The following is a 16,883-nucleotide window of genomic DNA, read 5'->3' on the forward strand; positions in this document are numbered from 1 at the left end:
CACATTTAATTACACACTGAAGATTTGCTTCATGGCTTTGCATCATGGAATTTTGAACAAGGAAGTCTGTGAATACTAAGTTATATGGTACAACAACTGCTAATTGAACACTTGAGAGTGAGCAGTAATTGGTTCTGGAAGGTTGTGCATTTCAACATATGGCTTAAAACTAACAATGGTATAAAAACATGAACCTTTTTTTAGTGTTTCTGATGAAATTGCAATATTTCATGGGTAAGACAGAATTTGGGATAACTGGTTATATGCATACTATGCCATATCGAAATTATTACTTAAACATTATCAGTAAGTGAACTCCATGACGTGAAACATCCAGCAGCTCAGTGTAGAAATTACATTTATCACAGCAGGGGTTTGCATTAGAAGGTTTAACATACATTAAACCTCAAATCCATGTGGTGCCTAGGTAAGCTACTATTTGGGGATTATATCAAGTTGCCTTCCTCTGGTGGGTAAACTAACAGAGCTTCAGGCAGCTTAGAATCATGTAGTAAGATCTTGTGGGTAGACTACCCAGCATTCATCTATTTTAGTCCAATCTGAGATAACTGCAGGATGACAGAGGCATGCTGGGAGTTAGATTACCCCCTTAACCTTATCAGATTCTCAGCGTCTTTTGCTGAGGAGGATCTGAAGGCCATTAGCCAAATTAAAAAGCCATTTGTTTTGAATGCAAAAGCAGTACAGATTTTACTGGCTGATAGCAAACTCCAAACTCACTAAGTGGTAAATTCCCATATAGAATGATCATGGGAAGATCTCCAAAACTATGTAGCAGTGTTTTCTGCACAACAATAAATGAAATCATATTCACCTGGATTGTGAATCTGAATTTGCAGTCTGTATGGAGTGTGGAGGAATAAAAAGTCAAGTTTTTAGTGAATCAAAAACATACAGGACAACGGTTATAGCCAGATTCACGAACAAATGACTGTTATGAACCGGTTCTTTTTAGTGAATCAAAACATTCAGAGCAGCCAGTATAGCCCAATTCACAAACGCATGACTCTTATGAGATGATTCTTTTTAGTGAGCCAAAAACGTAGAGCACGGCCACTATAGTCAGATTCACAAACAAATGACTCTCATGAGCTGGTTCTTTTCAGTAAATCAAAAACATACAGTGCAGCGGCTGCGGCCAGTATAGCCAGATTCATGAACAAATGACTCTACGAGCTGGTTCTTTTTAGTGAATCAAAAACATACAGCGCAACCAGTATAGCCAGATTCACAAACAAATGATACTACGAGCTGGTTCTTTTCAGTAAATTAAAAACATAGAGCGTGGCCAGTATAGCCAGATTCACAAACAAATGATTCTTATGAGCAGGTTGTTTTTAGTGAATCAAAAACATACAGCGCGATTCACGAACACATAGCCAGATTCACGTACAAATGATTCTTATGAGCCGGTTCATCTTAGTGAATCAAAAACATACAGCGCAGCCAGTGTAAGCCGATTCATGAACAAATGGCTCTTCTGAGTCGGTTCTTGCTAGTGATTACAGAACTAATAATTCTTATGAGCCGGTTCTTGTAATGAATCGTTTACAAAGATGAGTTTAAATCAGTCTTACGAATCCTTCACAACTGAATCAAACAGAGGGCCTACTGAATCAAAACCTACCACTTACTGATCCACAAATTGTCATTATTTTAAGTGATGTTCTTACCGAAATTAGGAAAATTTTGTGTCAGTATCACTGCTGACTGACTGTCCTTATGACAACATTTACTAAAGATAGACATTTTTGTATAGTTTCTGTGCACTTTACAAATAAAACAAGTCACGTTTATGCTTAAAATTGTTACATTCATCAGTATTACTGCCGATTTTTGATGACTGGAGATTGTTTGAAGAACCTGAATTCAACGTAAAAAACAAACAAACCACCTACTGGTGTTGATGACAGTTCTATTGGCCGCTTTGACTTTTTTTTTGCATTGCCTGTAGCACAAGATTGAAGTAGATCACTAAAAAGCCCACTCACTGGACAATTAAAGCAATTTACTATTTCTATAAGGCTATAAGTCATGCACTGTTCTCCTTAGGGTCAACGTATGATGACAGCTCTGACTTCATAATTGAGATTAACAGAGACTCTGCCCCTGACTTCAGCACTATAAAGTACTGTGAATTCTGCGGTTAACCAAGAAAACTATACCAGCTGGGGACATGGAGCGACTGGCTGGCCGGTCGGTGTACTTGCAATCGATCATGAGAGAACATTATGAAAACACACAGCCGCCAGGGTCGGAAGCCAGGGGGAAAGTTGTCTGCCTCTAAGTCCTTTCATTTCAAGCTGCTTTCATTTCCTGTCTGGGAGAACAGTGCTGAGTTTTATTTCAGCAGGCTCAGCTGAAATCTATAATATTTTATCAGTATGAATGAGTGTGTGCAATTAGTGAGTATAGGAAAACCTCTTTCATGAAGCAGTGGTGGTTATCTGTTAGATGACTTTCCATATACGATTATGCGGTATGGTTAATATAAATGGGCACGGTTTGCGAGTGCTGACATCACCACTAAACACGGACGATGGAACACAGACCACGGGCCTATAAAGAGGTTTATGGAGTGAATAAATATGGTACGGACCCCTTTATATTTTCAGACAATCAATCAAAGTGAACTAAGAAGCAAGGCTCCTTTATTTCCATTACATGGAGTATTCACAAGAGTTACAGAGACATATGCACACAGTTTTATTTACACAGATGTGAGGTTTTAAACATAAAAAAGGCACTTAAAGAATTTGAAAATCTCAACAAACAGCTGACACTATGAAGACAAAGTTTGCAGATGTAAGGTACTAAAAGAAACATGCGTTTTCTTCTTTTAGTGTATACAGTTAAGGTCAAAAGTTTTAGATCCCCTTTTCAGAATCTGCAAAACGTTAATTATTTTACCAAAATAAAAAGGATCATACAAAATGCATGTTAATGTTCATTTACACTGACCTGAATAAGATATTTCACATAAAAGACATTTATATCATTCACAAGAGAAAATAGTAGTTGTATTTATAAAAATGGCATGGTTCATAAGTTTACATACACTTGATTTTTAATACTGTGTTGTTACCTGAATAATCCACAGCTGTGTTTTTTTGTTTAGACTCATAGTTGTACATGAGTCCCTTGTTTGTCCTGAACAGTTAAACTTCCTGCTGTTCTTCAGAAAATCCTTCAAGTCCCACAAATTATTTGGTTTTCCAGCATTTTTGTGTATTTGAACCCTTTCTAATAATGACTGTATGATTTTGAGATCCATCTTTTCACACTGAGGACAACTGAGGGACTCATATGCAACTATTACATAAGGTTCAAATGCTCACTGATGCTCCAGAAGGAAAAACAATGCAGAGGGTGAAAACTTTTGAACAGAATGAACAAAATGTTTCTTATTTTGCCTAAATATCATATTTTTTTCATTTAGTACTGCCCGTTAGCTACAGAGGCTACAGAATATACTTACAAAATAAGTTAAATTTACCTTGATCTTCGAATTCAAAAAGTTTTCACCCCCAGCCTTTAATGCATAGTTTTTCCTTCTGGAGCATCAGTGAGTGTTTGAACCTTCTGTAATAGTTGCATATGAGTCACTCAGTTGTCCTCAGTATGAAAAGATGGATCTCAAAATCATACAGTCACTGTTGGAAAGGGTTCAAATACACAAAAATGCTAGAAAACCAAAGAATTTGTGGAACCTGAAAGACTTTCCTGAAGAACAACGGGTAGTTTAACTGTTCAGGACAAATAAGGGACTCATGAACAACTATCACTAAACAAAAAAAACAAAACAAAGCCGTGGATCACTCAGGTAACTACACAGTATTAAGAATCAAGTGTATGGAAACTTTTGAACGGGCTCATTTTTATAAATTCAACTATTATTTTTGTCTTGTGGACTATGTGTAAACATCTTTATGTGAAATATCTTATTCAGGTCAGTACTAAATAAACAATAACATGTACTTGTATGATCCCTCTTATTTTGGTAAAATAATTAACATTTTGCAGATTCTGAAAGGAGGATGTAAACTTTTGACCTCATCTGTATCGAAAAAATAAATCATTATCAAGATTACAAGACAGTCATATTTTCTGCATCCAGAATCAGAGACAGCTTTATTACCATTTTTGGTAATGAAGCTTACAGTGCACACAACCATTTGTATACTATTTATATGATTTGAATGTACTGACTGTGTTGCAAATATATACACTGAAAAAAGCATAATAAAGGTGTCCAAATGATATATTCTTGTTGAACAACAAAAAGCCTATGTGCAATCAAGATGCAATTTATGATGCATATTCCCATTACCACACTCCTCACCAGCAAATTACATACTTTAAGTATACATCATGTAGACGGACCAAAGCAATCCTCGACTTTCCATCTAGCTGTTTTTGTATAAAAACTGCACTGCAGTTGGAGATGAATCATCTGGGATCCAGCATAGGCCCAAAACACATTCTCAGACAATCTTACTCAGCCTTACTCAAACAGAAAGTCTCGTTCCCCTAAAAGGCAAAAGGCCTTTAATAAAAAGAAGCTGACAAGATGTTGATAAGTGTGTTTCTAAAAAGGAACAGCCACCCTACGGTTTATTCAGGACAGCGTCATCATCAGTGCAATTAACATCCATGTGTGAATGACCTCAAATTAGAGCAAATAGGTTATGTGACACAATGTATTTAGGGCAACTACTTTATTTAGTGTTGATTTACGAAATGAAAAGGGCTGTTTTATTCACCCAAACATAAAGTTACACATGTGATTCATTAACTTTACAGATGTTTACCCAAACGATTTGCCAAGATCTGTTTTTGTTTACCAGACATAAAGGCGACGGCCCCTCTCATCTTTGTCCCTTTCAAAACCCCCATTTGCGTCGCCCTGAAATATCAACAGGTTTTATTTCCAATGTTAACAAGTCTCAGACAGACTTGAAAAAGCACTCAGAGTCGGGTCTCCACCTATCAGTCAATTGTAGAGTCGTGCAATACACAAAAACGAAGAGGCAAATAATTGTCTAGCAGTCTAGCAGTAGCTGTTTCTTTACAAAATCACTTTTGTGGAAGAATAATTGGTATATATTGAATTAAATTCCAATGCTAACCCACTTCTGAATCAAGTCCAGACTGAATTCATCCTCCACTGAACGGTCTTTGGCGTAATTAGATTTAATAGTGACCATCTGGCTGTCATCCCCTCAAATACGCATTAAGCAAGACCCACTGGTTAAAAGTCAAGTGATTGACATGCACATTGAATGTGCCTCTCTTTCACGCTGACAATAGCTTGTAGCTAGGCACAATATCTCATTTGTCCAAAGTTCAATGCCAGCAGCATTTCCAGCCAACGTCTTGTTTGTGAGTGAAAGAGGGGCGCAAAGTCTCGCTGTTTCACTTTTCTCCTGCAGACTCGCCAGGGTCTGCAATGACAAAGTGGATGTCACTTCTGTCAAACACATCCACTGTTTGCTCACAAAACGACAGCGCTGCTTATTATGGCTTTGACAGTGGGAAACGAGCTAAAAAAGCAGATGAAATATTCTTAGGCCATAGGGGGTAAATTTTGATGATTAAAAAAGGAGAACTGCAAGCATGGCCGTTTAGCAAGAGAGCAAACAAGCATGTTTTTCATCTAATGCAGTTTTGTAATAGCCTAAAATATATGAGCCATTAAAACCCGGCACATACCCAGCACCCTCAAATCAACTTCCAGTTTGAATAAATAATTCCTCTGTTCGAATCCCAGACCGCCAGCCCATTTATAATTTCACGCCGTCTCCAGTCATCGTGCGAAGAGGAAAGCTGCTTGTTTTGACAGATTGGGTTGCTTTGATGCATACTTCAGTTGTGGTGGATTTTTGCAGCTGCATTGCATGTTAAAGTAAACAGTCGGCTTGATAAGATCTTCATAGATGAATTTGCAAGCAGGGTCTCTCAAGCAGCTGGAAAGTATAAGGGCAGAGAGGAATGCAATAGCATGACTTTTGCTGCTGTGCCACACTGTGTGGCAAAATACAGACAGCGGGAGAGATATTAGAAAACGAAAGTGTGGAGAAATAGTATTGGCAAATGAAAATCATAATGAGAACCATATAGTAATGTCTGAAATTACAAAGGATTCATAATCATAATGCTGTGTCACAACCATTATGAGTGTTATTTAGTAGTAATTTAGTCATTTAGATGTAATTTAGAAGCTATTTAGAAGTAATTTAGCTGTTTTCCTACAGCAAAACATGTCGTGATGTCTGACTGTTCTGTAATGTCCCGTATTTTGTTAAAATATGTATTCATCTTATAAGAAATAAAAAATTATTTTTGCTTAAAGCAATAGTAGACCTAAAATGTAAAATGTGTTATTAGTCCCTCACCCTGTTTTTGCATTATCTGTTCCTTTAAAGCTTCTCAATTTTACTTTTTGAGAAAAAAAAAAGAAACGATCTCAGCGTCTCAAAGTGTGCTCATAATTGCCAATATATCAAAGCCTGCAATCAGAAGATTTCAATATACACTACCAGCCAAAAGTTTTGGAACAGTAAGTTTTTTGTTTTTTTTTAAACACTGAACGTCTCTTCTGCCTACCAAGGCTGCATTTATTTGATCCAAAATGTAGCAAAAGCAGTAATATTGTGAAATATTTGTACTATTTATAATAACTGCTTTCTGTTTGAATATTTTTTAAAGTGTAATTTATTCCTGTGATCAAAGCTACATTTTTTGCATCATTACTCCAGTCTTTAGTGTCACATGATCCTTCAGAAATAATTTTATTATGCATTTTATTTACTGTTCAAGAAAACTTTACTGTTATCAATATTTATAACAGTTGAGTACATTTTTTTCAGGATTCTTTGATGAATAGAAAGATCCAAAGATCAACATTTATCAGAAATAAAAAGCTTTTGCAACATTATACACTATACCATTCAAAAGCTTGGAGTCAGGTTTTTTTTAATTATAGAAATTAATACTTTTATTTAGCAAGGATGCTTTAAATTGATCAAAAGTGATGATAAAGACATTTATAATGTTACAAAAGATTTCTATTTCAGATAAACACTGTTCTTCTAAACTTTCAATTCATCAAAGAAACCTGGAAAAATTCTACAATATAATAATATTAAGTGTTTTTGGACCAGCAAATCAGTATATTAGAATGATTTCTGAAGGATCATGTGACTGGAATAATAATACAAAAAATTCAGCTTTGAAATCACATGAATAAATTACATTTTAAAATATATTCAAATAGAAACAGTTATTTTATATAGTAAAAATATTTCACAGTTTTACTGATTTTGATGTACTCTGGATCAAATAAATGCAGGCTTGGTGAGCAGAAGAGACTTCTTTAAAAAACTTTAAAATCTTTTGAACGGCAGTGTAATTTCTCATCAAATTCATTGCTCTGTACAATTCTAATATCTCAACCATTGTGTCATTCGTGTCTATTTTTATTTCTCCAGCATAATTCTATGAGAAACAGCTGAGAAAGTTGTTAGCAGTCCCATTTTTCCTTCTCTCTGGTTTCCCTCCATGATGTCAGGTTTGATATTATCAAATCGCCGTCTGAACACAGAGACTATGGTCTGGGGAGAATATATGACCGGTATCGTTCATAGATATTGGGACATACAGAGGAATGAAAACGGACTGAAGGGGTCTAAAGGGTCCGCTGGTTACAGCTCATTTGGCCACATATAGCAGTCCTGCACCTCTACACTTCAGTATGGCTTCAAGGTTAACAAGCTGTCTGGAGCCGCTCTGTCTGCTGTCCACCGTACCTGAAGCTTTGTACAAAGCGGCTCTCTGGGAGATAGAAACTCGATAAGAGTTTCAGTCCAATGACCAAAAGCAGCCTTTCATGAGAAATAGACTCAAAAAATGTGTTTGGCTACTCACAAAGAAATATGATTAACCCAAATGTGTTTGATATTGCAAAATTTGCAGCTGTGACTTTTCACAAATTCAATACAGTTTGGTGTATTGGCGTCCCATTATTTTTAAGGCACAAACCTCATGTTTTTTGTAGTGAGGACTATTATATGGTTTAGATTACTGTCATTGGTTTATGTCAGCTGAGGTATGGCTAAAAGTGGGCCTGTTACCTAATGATCTTATATAAAATGTAATACCTGTGGTTTACCTTTGTATGGCATGATTAAAATAATGCTTTTGGTCTTTCCCACTTTAGAGGTTTAGACCTTAGGTCTTTATTTACTTAAAATTAATTATTCATTTTTTTTTTATAGTTTTTTTATTCATTTTGGTAATAGAAAATTAATTATTAATATTTTTTTATATTATATTATATGCAACCAAAATAAAAAAAAATGCACTGTGTATATAAGTTCAAATCACTCATTTGTGTACCCACTTGGTTCACATGCATAATCACTGTTTTATAGACTAAATGTAATACTAGTATTTCCATTTAAACTGACAACATAAATCTAGGCTATGCACTGCCAGGTTTAGAGCAAAATTGCCACATTTCATTCTCTGATGTATGGAAGCCTGTTTCCGCTACTGAATAAAAAAAAAAAAAAAAAAAAAAAAAACTTTTCTCAGAATTGTGAGAACTAAAACTAGCAATTGTGAGTTAGAAAGTCCAGTTCTGAGTTGGCTTTATATCTCACAATTCTGACTTATAACTCGCAATCTTGTGTTATAAACTCAGAATTGTGAGATATAAACTCGCAATTCTGTGAAAAAGTTTATAACTCACTTTATAACTCACAAAAAACTCCCAATTCTGTGAAAAAAGGTTTATAACTCACTTTATAACACAATTGCGAGAAAAAAGTCAGAATTGTGAGATACAAACTTGCAATTTTTTCTCAAAATTGAGATATAAACTCACAGTTGTGAGTTATAAAGTCAGAGTTGAGTTTTTATCTTACAATTCTGACTTTATTTTTTGCAAATCTGCCTTTTTCCCCTCAGAACTGAGATATAAACTCACAATTCTGTGAAAAAAGTTCTTTCTCAGAATTGCAACTTTATTCCTCAGAATTCTGACTTTATAACTTTTTTTATTCTGACTTTATAACTTTATAGATAGATAGATAGATAGATAGATATAAACTCACAATTGCAAGTTCGAAAGTCCAGTTTTGAGTTGTTTTGAGTTGGCTTTTCTTCTTAGAAATGTAAGATATAAACTCGCAATTTCGAGTTATATTCAGAATTGCAAGATATAATCTTGCAATTGTGAGAAAAAAAGGCAGAATTGCAAGATATAAACTCACAATTTGCTCTTAGATTTGAGATATAAACTCACAATTGCAAGTTATAAACAGAAATAACTTTATTTCTTGCAAATGCGAGTTTGTATCTCGCAATTCTGACTTTTCTCGCAGTTGCAAGTTTCTATCTCTCAATTCTGACTTTATTTCTTGTAAATCTGTCTTTTTTTTCTAAATTTTGAGATATAAACCCGCAATTGCAAGTTATAAAGTCAGAATTGCAACTATAACTCTCAATTCTGAGAAAAAAGTCTGATTTGAGAGAAATAAAGTCAGAATTGCAAGATAAAAACTTGCAATATGTCACAATTCTGAGAAACATTGCGAGTTTGTACCTTGCAATTCTGACTTTATTTCTCGCAATTGCAATTTTTTATCTTGCAGTTCTGACTTTATTTCTTGCAAATCTACCTTTTGTCTCAGAATGTGAGATATGAACTCGCAGTTCTCAGAATTGCAACTATTTCTCAGAATTCTGACTTTACAATTTTTTTCCTGACTTTATAACTTGCAATTACAAGAAAAAAAGTCAAAAGTACAAGACACAAACTCACATTTTTTTTCTCTGAATTGTGAGATATAAACTCACAACTGCAAATTTTTATCTCTCAAATCTGACTTAAATCTGACTTTATTTCTTGCAAATCTGACTTTTTTTCTGAATCGTGAGATATAAACTGGCAAGTTATGAAAAAAGTTAGTTCTCAGAATTGTGACTTTATTTCTCAAAATTGCAACTGACTTTATAATTTTTTATAATAAAGTCAGAATTGCAAGATATAAACTCAATTCTGTAAAAAAAGTTAGTTCTCAGAATTGCGAAAAAAAGTCAGATTTGAGAGAAATGAAGTCAGAATTGCAAGATAAAAACTTGCAATATCTCACAGTTCTGAGAAACACAGTGAGTTTGTACCTTGCAATTCTGACTTTATTTCTGACAAATGCGAGTTTGTATCTTCTGAATTAGAATTGTGAGATATAAGATTGCAACTCTGTGAAAAAAGTTATTTTTTAGATTGCGACCATTTCTCAGAATTCTGACTTAATAACTTTTTTTTAATTCTGACTTTATAACTCGCAGTTGTGAGAAAAAAAGTCAAAATTGCGAGACACAAACTCAAAATATTTCCCAGAATTGAGATATAAACTCACAATTAAGTTATAAAGTGTCAGAATTGAGAGTTTTTATCTTGCGATTCTGACTTTATTTCTCGCAAATCAGATTTTTTTTTCTCACAGTTGCGAGATATAAACTCAATTCTGTGAAAAAAGTTATTTCTTAGAATTGTGAAAAAAGTCAGATTTGCAAGAAATAAAGTCAGACTTGCAAGATGAAAACTTACAATATCTCACAATTCTGAGAAACACTGTGAGTTTGTACCTTGCAATTCTGACTTTATTTCTCGCAATTGCAAGTTTTTATCTTGCAATTCTGACTTTATTTCTTGCAAATCTGCCTTTTGTCTCAGAATTGTAAACTTGATGTAACCGAAGATGTAAACTTGCAATTGCGAGTTATAAAGTCAGAATTGCAAGATACAAAATCACATTTTTTTTTCCTCAGAATTGAGATATAAACTCACAAATGCGAGTTATAAAGTCAGAATTGTCCGTTTTTGTCTTGCAATTCTGACTTTATTTCTGACAAATGCGAGTTTTTATCTTGCAATTCTGACTTCTGCCTTTTTTTCTTAGAAGTGTGAGATATAAAATCGCAATTCTGTGAAAAAAGTTATTTTTTTTTAGAATTCTGTCTTAATAACTTTTTTTTTAATTCTGAGTTTATAACTCGCAATTGTGAGAAAAAAGTCAAAATTGCAAGACACAAACTCAAAATATTTCCCAGAATTGTGAGATATAAACTCACAATTGAGAGTTAGAAAGTGTCAGAATTGAGAGTTTTTATCTTGCGATTCTGACTTTATTTCTCGCAAATCTGACTTTTTTTCTCACAATTGCAAGGTATAAACTCAAATCTGTGAAAAAAGTTTTTTTTCAGAATTTATAACTATTTATAACTTTATAACAAAAGTGAGGACAAAATAATTGTGAGTCTGTATCACAGTGTTTTTAATCAGTGGCAGAAACATGATTCCATACTGATGCACTTCACTAGGCAGTGCTGAAAACGGCAGCGATAAGATTAATACATATAATCAAACAATGTCATATGTACATATATTCTCAAAGTTAAGCAGCTGAACATTTACTGAATAGAAAAAAGGACCCTGTTTGTGGAAAATGACACTGTTATTTGAGAGTACAGGGTCTTGACTATACATTTGGCAGCTTTTTGTCTCTTTGAAATCAAAAGAGCCTCAAGAACGTTTGCTAGATATGCTATTAATGAGGGCTGACGGATGTTTAATATCTCTGTCCAATCCACTTCTTGTTGTGACAGATGGCACAGTTGTCATGACGATGGAACAACAGAAAGAACCCGACGCTCGAATGTTGTGCCAGAGACGCTGATGTGATATTTTAGTTATGTTTGACTCAAAGTTTGTGGTTTGCTTGATCAAAGTCAGACGGTTGTTTTATGTGAAAGGAATGGAAGAATTTGGTTATTACATAACTGCCAAAACAAAAAGAGAAAGTGAGATGGGAGAAAAGGGAAAGAGGCCCTTAGGATATGAAAATGCGAGGACAAGAAAAGAGGTGAGACAACATAGATAGGGGCATTAAACGGCTGAAGAACAGATGCATGCAGTTATGTCAACACATTCATCACTGATTAATATCATTGCCATAACAAGCACAAGCGGTCCTGACCACCACACAGTTCAAAGCATTAAAGCACTCAGCTTGACGTCAGCAGCCATTCATTATATGCTTTGTTTTAAATAATATTATTGCTTTAAGGATGTGAGCAAATCAGTCTTGAGCAAATATCGGTATTACGGTTAATATCGATTATGTATTTTGCATGCAAGAGCCGGTTACTTCATAATTTCCCCATTAAAAAAAGTATATATATATACTAACAAAAGTAAGTAAGAGTGTTGCATTTTAAGTTTTATTTTATTTCATTTTTTACTCTATTTGTACCCTTTCTTTTTAAAAATAGGAACAACAATAATAATAGGAGACAATAATGTAAACTTATTATTTATGTATTATTTATTTATATCTATATTTAACTTATTTATTTTTTATTTACTTAATGATTTTTGATTTTTGATTTATTTTTATTTTAGACTTTAGGAGTTCTTAAGAGTGCACTATTTTATTATTTTATTTTATTTTATTTATCAAAATATAATCGTAAAAATCTTAAAAGATGAAATACTACAAATAATGCATATAATATAGATAAAATTAAACAATAAATAAATAAAATAGAATAAAAATAGAATATAGAATAAAATGTAAAACATACCTAATTAAATAAACAAATAATAATTAAAACGATCAATTACCTCCAACATCCCTTAAACAGAAACGGTTCAAAAGAGAACCGAAGTTTTATCTCCTTACTTAAAAATAAAAATAAAGAAAAACAAAATAGAATAAAAAGTAAAATAGACATAATTAAATAATATTATAAATAATAGAAAACTGCAATTATAAATTATCTCCAACATCCTTCAAACAGGACATTCAAGAAAATGAAAAAAAAAAAAAAAATTAAATTAATTTAACATTTAATTTAATTTAAATAATTTACAATTTTATTTTTAAAGTTGAATTTGCCTACTTAAAAATAAAGATCAAGAGTAAAAATAGTATATAAAGTAAAAGAGATGTGATAAACAACTAAAATAATATTAATAAAAATAAAATAAAAAATGATTAATTATTTCACACATTATGTATAATGTACTGAGAAGGCAGCATGTTGGATCCCAAAATAGGTCCCAATACCAGAATCTCTATCTTCCTTGACCTGAATACATGTGATGAAAGCTTTGAGAGCATGTCAAGCCCGCACATGAACTTTACGATAGCAATCAGATGTGGCCTGAGATACGTCTCCATGCAATAAGGGACTTTAAAATGAGAAAGAGCAGGAATGTGTGTGAAAGGATCCCTTTAAAAGTCTGGTGACGTGAGCCACCAAAATCCCTTGACCTGCAAAAATATCAGCAGATCACTGTGACCTTGCTCATGTTTAATCTATACTCCTTATGTGAATGACACCTTTTAGGTAGTCAGATAATAAAATAGAGGCTTTTCTTGTCTGGGTCAAGTTGTGGGATAGCCAGAGTTGATTCTGTGTGACCTGATATCAAGACGGTTATCTGAGCTCTGTATCATGAGAGAGCTCAACCCTGTTATCATAAGCTCTGTTTGAAATCACAAACAAACTGCAGGAGGAGGCCAAAGACAACACAGAGAGGCAAGATGAAACAAGGAATCTCCTAGAGATAAAAACAACTGCAGGCGGTCCAATGTCCTCCAGGGGTCAGGGCCAAAGTTCAAAACCCTATGTGTATGTTAGGATTCAGGAAAGAGAAATCACTGTGGAAGCCATTGATCAAATATGCAATAGATCAAGAGAAAATTCCTTTAAAAATCCCCCCCCAAAAAAAAGAAGAAAAAAAAAAAAAAAAAACGTCCCTCAAACAGCAAAATTCAAGAAAGAACAATCTAATATTATAATTAATTTTAAAACAGACATAATAAGATAATGAATAAATAATAATTACAATTATAAATGATCTCCAACATCCCTCAAACAGGAAATTCAAGAAAGAAAACAAAAGAGTGGACAATTTAATTTAATTTAATTTTTTTACTTACAAAAAAATCAAGAGTAAAACGTAAAAATAAAATATGAAGTAAAACAGATGTAATCAATAAATAAAATAACTAATTATATCCAACATTCCTCAAACAGGAAAATTCAAGAAAGAACAAATGTTACTTTGTTCTTTGAGAACTATTTTAAATTAATTTAATTTAATTTAATTTAATTAATTTAATCAAAGTTCAATTTTACTACTTAAAAAGAAAATAAATGATAAAATGTAAAATAGAATAAAACGTAAACAAAAAAATCTAATATACCTAATTAAATAATAATTAAAATTATTAATTACCTACAACATCCTTCAAACAATTAAAAAAATAACTATTTTAAAGATCAACAAAAGAGTGCTTTTTTTTATTTATTTTTATTTTATTTTAAACAATAACTAATAAGTAATTTAATTTAATTTAATTTATTTTAATATTTAATTCAATTTATTTTAATAATTTAATTTAATTTAATTTAATCTAAGTTCAATTTCCCTACTTACCAAAAAGCAAGTAAAGAGAAGAGTAAAAATAGAATATAAAGTAAAATAGATCTAATAAATAATAAATAATAATTAAAATGAATAATTACCCCCAACATCCCTCAAACAAGAAAAGTCAAGAAATAACCATTTTAAAGATAATCAAAAGTTATTTTATTATTTTTTTCTCCCTACTTAAAAATTTAAATAATCAATAAAAGGTAAAAATAGAATAAAAAGTAGATAAAACATACCAAATTAAATTAAATTACATTAAATTATCCCTCAAACAGGAAAATTCAATAAAGAAGCACTTTAAAGATAACTAAAAGAGTGAATTATTTTATTTATTTTATTATCAAAGTTTTTTTCTCTCTACTTACAAATTAAAATAATCAATAAAATGTAAAAATAGAATAAAAAGCAAATAAAACATACCTAATTATGTTTTATTTATATTTTATTTTACTATTTTACTTTATTTTATTTTATTATCAAAGTTTTTCCTCCCTGAAAAAGGAAAATAACCAATAAATATATAAAAATAGAATAAAAAGTAAATAAAACTTAAAATTTACCAAATTAAATAATTAACAAATAATAATTAAAAGTATTAATTACCTCCAACATTCCTCATAAAGAAACTATTCAAAAGAGAATTATTTTAAAGATCAACAAAACAGTGCACTCTTTAATTTAATTTAATTTAATTTAATTTAATTATATAATAATAATTATATAATTAAAACATAATATAATATAATATAATAATTACCCACAACATTCCTCAGACAAGAACTATTTTAAAGATAATGAAAAGAGTGCACTATTTTATTTTATTTTAAATTATTACTACTTAACAGCAATAAAGAATAAACAAGTAATAATTAAAAGTACTAATTATCGCCAACATCTTTTAAAGATCATCAAAACAGCTAAATAAAAATCATTAATTATTATAAGCATGTATAATTAATAATTTATCTCTATCATGAAACGTCTCTTAAAATATAAGAAATATTCACTAGCCTTTGACCTTTCTTTCAGCGCAACAGCTTTACACAAAGACAGGAGGTGAGGTGTATTGAATATAAATCAATCATTCATATTGTCCTTCAACGTAAGGATCAAAGGTCACGCTTCTCGTCTCAGGCGTTTTAAATACTCGAGCATTTATTGCACCCTTGTTTATGGCGAGGCGAGACGGCCGACCAGAATGCTGAGTTTGTAGTAGAGATTGTTATGCTTGTGCAACCTGAGATTACACACACAGATCCTCACATGGGAAAGGTCAGCGTGAGAGAGTCTGTGAGAGAGAGTCTAATGTCTTTGCTATTCCTCCTTGAAATATGGTCTCTTCCCCCACTGCTGCAGTCATTTGTCACCCTGGCACGCTGTCCTGATGTCCCGATCATATTTATGTGCTGGCCGGCAGCCACTGACCGACCGCGAGTAATGAACATATGACCCTGTGCACACATACCTCCTGCTTCCCTTCAGCTCCTTCGTTTGTTAGAAATGCTTGCTAAGTCAAGCATCCATCACTATTACTGTTACCAATACTTGGGAATAAGAATATGAGCCCTTAACTCTCTAAGTATTAAACTATTTTGTATTGCACTGTGTGTTGCTATGAACACAAATGATACCTCTGAAAGGTGTGCTATTACATTTTTAGACAATCAGATACATGATTTTTGCCTTGTGAATGTGAAAACGGATGAAAAAAATCCCACAGGCTTGGACTGAAGCAGAACCTGAGCCATATTTAGAGACTAGAATATTATACTTAATATATATCATCAAGTTGACTATTAAACACCTAGCAACCACCCAGAACACCCTAGCAACAGCCAAGCAAGCAACCACCCAGCTACACCTCTGTATTTATTCTGACACTGTATGAAAAATAGATATCACACCTACTAGGGAAAAACATTCCAAAAACATTATGTATTAAGTAATAGTTCAAAATAACTTTCGTGGAACATTCTTATGAAGCCATTAGTAGTTTGAGGATTGAATGTCCTTTCCAGTAATAATAAAAAAAAAAAATCTGAACAATATTTTTTAACAACCTAGGCTTATTGGAAAAGTAGCTACCGAATATTTACCCCCTAAAAACATAGATATTAGTAGCTTAAAGGTACATATCAGTTCCTACAGAATACATATTAGTACCTCAGTGGTACATATTAGTAATATTAGTATACATATTAGTTTTTAATTTAATTTAATTTCATTTCATTATTTAATATTTAGTTCAATTTAAAGTTCAAAATTCAAATAAAAATCAAGAGTGAAGAGTAAAAATAGAATATAATATTAAATAGGTGTAATAAATAAATAAATAAATAAATAAATAAAA

Source organism: Labeo rohita, chromosome 17 (assembly GCF_022985175.1).
Source record: "Labeo rohita strain BAU-BD-2019 chromosome 17, IGBB_LRoh.1.0, whole genome shotgun sequence".
Lineage (NCBI taxonomy): Eukaryota > Metazoa > Chordata > Actinopteri > Cypriniformes > Cyprinidae > Labeo > Labeo rohita.